The sequence below is a fragment of the Prenolepis imparis genome, unplaced genomic scaffold (assembly GCF_030444845.1).
Source record: "Prenolepis imparis isolate NDT839.2.m4 unplaced genomic scaffold, iyPreImpa1.0 SCAF_5, whole genome shotgun sequence".
NCBI lineage: Eukaryota > Metazoa > Arthropoda > Insecta > Hymenoptera > Formicidae > Prenolepis > Prenolepis imparis.
Genome location: NW_028141163.1, coordinates 4,675,901 through 4,681,581, shown reverse-complemented (window position 1 = coordinate 4,681,581; position 5,681 = coordinate 4,675,901). Strand labels below are relative to the sequence as shown.

The following is a 5,681-nucleotide window of genomic DNA, read 5'->3' as shown; positions in this document are numbered from 1 at the left end:
TTCAATAATTTAGTCAATCAAATAAAAGGCTGATAGAAAACAGATGGATGACAAATGAGAAAATGTGATTGGAAAGCACAAGTATCCGAAGCCGGATATTGGTATTATTAGACTTTGCTAATATCTTATACACGATCCATCGATTCGAGAAGGAGAAAGGTGCAATCGTCAGATTGATCGGCGTGACAGGAAGGAGAGTGCACCGGACAAACTTTCTTCGTTTCTGTTTCAGATGGCTGGCCGTTGTATCAGGACCGACATGGGTTTTCTGGGTCGAACCTCTCACTGGCCTACACTAGGATCGCGAGCAAAAGTGACCATTGGAGTCAACCAGCGTGTTCTTGGGTATGAATGAGCAACCGATTCCGGATCGAATGTATTCTCGCCCTCGACAAGGATACCGGAGATCGCGTATTGAGTTACGCTCGCCTTCTCTCTTTCGATCTTGATCAGATCTTCAAGGTCTCATCGTGTTAACGAACGTAGGAATTAATTTCGTCACACAAATTTAGCCTAATCTTTCGCATCTCTCGTTTCGACCGAATAAGTTAACCGCTCGTGTGAATCTTACCTCCAATTGAACTCCGAAGAGATCTCTCGATCTTCCGGGTCTGGGAGGGTTCAGTGCTTGCATCTCGGCTTCTCGTTCTACCAGTCCCATTTCCTCGAGTTACCTGTACACATAGCAAGACTTGAAATTAGATTGCATTATGGCTTCGAGTGGAATTTTTTTTTTCTTTGCTAATAACGAAGGATAATATATTCTTAAATGAGTACGGTTGAAAGATATTAACGTGAGTCATACACACTGAATAATCAGAATTGTTTCGCAATCATAACGTATAATATCGAAAGTGTAATACAAAAAAACCTTCCATTAATTAGTAACGCTTTTTCTTTCGATCAAAATAATAATTATGACATATGAATTATTAATCACGATGCCAACATTAGAAGGAAAGTATTTAACAATGTTACAGCGGAATGAGTTCAACACAAATGTATGCTGTTTCCTTTCTCTCTCCGTGATATATTAAATCCGTTTCTATAATTCTGCTTACGAAGCGGAGTATCATAAAATAATAAGTATCATAAAATATACAAATGATATATATTAAGAGAAACGAAATCAGAAGTTTCATTAGCGAAACTAAAGTGTTTTCAACAGAAACGAGGCAAACTTGATATATATATATATATATATATATATATATATATATATATATGCGAAGCGCACCCTGCAGAGAAATATGAATTATTCAATGGAGAAAAACTCACTGTTCTAAATGTCTGCGTTTAAATGTCTGCAAGCACGTCGCGAACACAAATCTAGCTTTTACAGAAAGATACTTAAGATAATTAAAACCATCTAGAACGATCGCCATCCCCTCCCCTTTCTTCTATATATTTCCTGATGCATTAAAGCATAATGTATAGTAAAACAGTTCGTGTATCAAAAAAACTTTTGCTCGTAAATATTCGCGAAATATATTCTTAGATAATTAAAAAGTTTTATAGAACAAAAGATACATATATTTCTTTTCATTTCATTAAATTAAAAAATATAATGTAATTAAACATACAATGCTAATTCTAGAACAAACAAAGTATATTTTATAAAATTCATTATCAAATTTATTATTAACCCCATTGAAAGTTTGGTCTCGCCAAGACTCAGCTAAAAAAAAAAAAAGAAAAAAAAGTTACACACTTCCTCTAATTTCGCACGTAGCACTTTCGCGTAAAAACGCCATTACCTCGTTGGCATTTAAAACAATTACGACGCGCGGTCATTACCACACGGCGCCGGGAAATACCGCGACGTCGCATCGTCGTCGGAGCGTGCGAATCGCGGGGCATTATCGGATCTGTGATCCGAGGGAAGAGAGAGGAGAGAAACAATAAGAGCCCCGAGAGACGCGAGCGAGGTTGCTGCGACTCGAGACGCGAGAAGAACACAGGATGCATCTCGGACATGATACCATGATACTGAACTTTCCCGCGACGTGAATCATTCCGTTAAGAGCAAGTTCGCCGCGGCGTATAAATACAGTTTAGAACGGTAAACGCATTATTAGAGACCATCCCTAAATTACATAACGCTTTTGGGATAAAGAAAAAGTTGAAATAGTTCTTATATAAAATTTTTGAAAATGTTCCTCTGATAAAATAATAATAGATCTAATAAAAAATATTACATAAGATATAAGAAGGGGACAGAAAATCTCTTATGTGAGGGGCCGAATAGGGGAATCAAAAATCGTAACAAAAACCTTACGTAAGAAGAATGCTCCCTTATATATGTATACACAAATCGCGCGATATTATATATTTCGCCGATCGCGAAAAAAAACGCGACGCCTTCTTTCTCTTCGTTTGAAGAGACGGATCGATGCACGACCTCATGGACAAAGGGAAAAGGAGAGGAGGCAACGAGATCGACTAGTCGGCAGGATACACCGCAACAATGCGTCTGGGTTTACACGCGCAAACAATGGCCGATACGCAACGCGTACGCGCCCTTGTACCGTTATCTCGTTCACCGCGAAATTATCCGCTAATTATTTGCATTTAATCGTAAAACTCCGGAATGCTCCGACGTGTTCCAAGACATTTTTTCCATTCGCGCGCGCACGATAATCCATCGTGTTACAACATCGGTTGTTAACGTTGTAACGAGCGGCGTCGTTGTAATTGCGCCGGACGTAATTGCTTCCCCCCGCACGCGCGTAATTTATAATTGCATTATTATTATTATCATTACTCTTTTTTCTTTTTTGTTTTGTTCTCCAAGCGTTTTAATGCGTCGCGCAATTAGGCGCATAATTAGTCGTTAGCGACTACTGAGCTATATTCCCATTTCCGCGTCTTGTTCTAAGCGAATCCGTCATGTTACCTTGCAAGTGTGCGATTTATTTTCTCGCCATAATTCGATTACACATCTTGCATATAACTATTATATAAATATGCATCTTATTTTATTTTCTTTCTTTAATTATAGCTAAACTCATCGTCGATAAAATCAAAGAGTTTTCAAAAATAATGTCCCTTTCAGATCTTTTAGATTAGAGCTCGATCCGCTTTTTTCTTAACTTTTGTGTGATTTAAGTAGAAATTTTCAGAAATTTTCCAATTACAGATTACTGGTTACTCTAATTCTTATAATTTTGACTTAATTAGATAAGTGAAATTTTCACAGATAAAACAAGACAGATTCGTTGATTGGCAACAACGGAACAAGCTGTAAAACGACGTATGGAGGCTTTCCCGTGGCAAAGGTTCTCCCGGCCACACGCGTGAAGCGGAAGCAGAGAACGACGACGAGGAGGAGGCGAGTCAGTCCTAACGGGATCGCGATACGGATCATTAGCGTTGTTTAATCTACGAGCGAGCATTCTAACGCGATCGCGGAGAGAAGGGGGAAGAAAGGGCAATCTCGTACGCGGCCTGTTGTATAAAATCAGCTGCGTCACGGGAAGAAATCCTCCTTCGATTTCTACGCCGGCGAGAGACGTCTCCCGAGTCATCGTTACGGACGTTATGTAATTTCCGTTGCTGTAAAGTCCAAGTTTTACGAGAACTGCGACGCGACTCGCGTGTCGTGCCTGTACAAAGTCACGTCTCCTTGTCTTGAACTCGCTCGATTTAAACATTTTGTTTCAAAGAGAGAACCAACAAATGTAATATAAATTTCAACGAGCTAGAAAGAGTCAAACGCGGATGGTAGGGCGTCAGTTTCAAAGAGAATTAATTTTTCATTTTATACGCACGAGACAAAAATTGTTCTCCGTCTGAGTAATCAATAAAGAATATCAAGTAATTAAATTAAATCTCACAATTCGAGATTTTTGTTTTAATAAACCCCCCTGTTTTTTATTTCATATTGGAGCCTTGCTAAAATTCTCAACAATTAACAATTGTTAAGAAAACATTAGAAACACGTATAATGCATCTCCTCTTGATATTTAACTCAAGTGTCTAATCTAATTGCGCGATAACGATCGTTAGTTAGACGGATCCTCCGGATCGATGGTAGCAAATGTTTTTGCAAGAATAATGATAATTAAAGTTCTTCGCTGTTGAGCCAGTGTCACGCAGCGTTCCCCAGTGTAAACAACGCCATCGAATGCCACCCCTCTGTCATTGTCGTACCCGATGCGAGTGCATCGTCTACCGGACGACGATGGACAAATAATAAGCAGTAATAACAACGTATGGTGGGACGTTAAACGTGCCGGCACATTACAACCCTGTGTGTGTGTCGTCTAATCGTTACCGACGATCTTGACGAGCCATATCGTTGCGTTGCAACTATCCATCCCCATTTTGCACTCACTCTTTTACCCTTGGCCGCATGTAAAACGTCGCACAATCGCGCTAGATCGGCATTAGCTTTCGTTTCATGCAAACCTTGATGCATGTGTACGAGCAAAAAACATATGGATTAAATACAGAAATCAATCTTACGACAAGAGTTGCAAGTTTTTAATCTCTACATAAAAACAAAAAGAAATCAAGTATTATGGAGTTTCTTAATATAATAAAATATTAAAATTTTTTCTTCAAAAAAATACATTCAATTCCAATAAAATAAATTTTTTTATTTGATTTTCGAACTTATTTATCTTTTACAGCCGACGAGCTTGTGACGCTTCCTGATGCACGCATACATACATCGCGGATGCAGGCTTATCGCGAAAATTTATCACGCAGCTAGATATATATGCATGCATTCCTAGAAAATGCAGAAAGATTAGTGGTAACAGACAGGAATATTTTCTTGCAATTGCCAGGGCTCTGCGTGCCCGTCTGCGAAGTCGGGCTTCCAAGAACGCGCGAACGCGGCCCGTTAGCACGCGAGGCGGTTGATTTTGTTAAAGGAGACCATGCAAATGTACGGTTCACAATTTATTTCTCGCATTTATCCGCAAACGGAAGTAAAGCCCAGTCGCCGTCTACTCTGGTCCGTCAGATAAGAGAAAGATCATGGGGTCACTTGACTTTAAAAGCAGTCGTGCAATTTTTTCGATCTCTGTTCGATCGAATGATTATCTTGTCGAAAAAAATTGACACTTTTTTTTATTTCCAGAAACGAGAAGGACAGAGAAGCTAGAAAGAGAGAGGCCAATGCCACCGCTCTGAGAATAACGACATTAACATTACCGGTAGTTCCAAGTAGGTCGCAACTGTAGAGATAAACGAGCGATCGAGACCAGTGACCACTCCTTGACCTAGACGTCTCGGCATTAACCTGGTCCGACCTACTCTTCATTCTGATTTTGTTCGGAGCAAGCAATGTCACGAGGACGCGCGATCATAAAAGTTACGGTCTACTAAATCGGTATTATTAATACTTAATCAGTACCGCAGAGAACGGATATACATTGCAACTTTACGATTTACAATGAAATCGTTTAGTACGCTGTATCACGCAATTACGACGACACAGTGGAAAAGGTAAATAAATATCTTTTTTTAGATTTTATATCCTTGTACGATTATTTTAATCCATATATTATATTCAAATAATTCTCTACGAGCGACTAGTGCAATAGATATATAATATGTATCTAAATACAAGACCATTCATTAATTAAATGTATTTCTATATTATATATCTGTTATTAGATTTATTAATGACTGTTTTAGCGATGTGTGAATTGTGAATAAATAAGAATAAT

At 38.8% G+C, this 5,681-nt stretch overlaps 1 long non-coding RNA gene across 1 annotated transcript; it reads left to right on the top strand.

The window, feature by feature from the left end:
- Window positions 1-232: 232 nt before the first annotated feature.
- LOC145936007 (uncharacterized) lies at window positions 233-5,289 on the top strand. The gene is made up of 2 exons (XR_014425312.1): window positions 233-345; window positions 5,090-5,289. It is a non-coding gene; the product is annotated as an uncharacterized LOC145936007 (long non-coding RNA).
- Window positions 5,290-5,681: the final 392 nt, after the last annotated feature.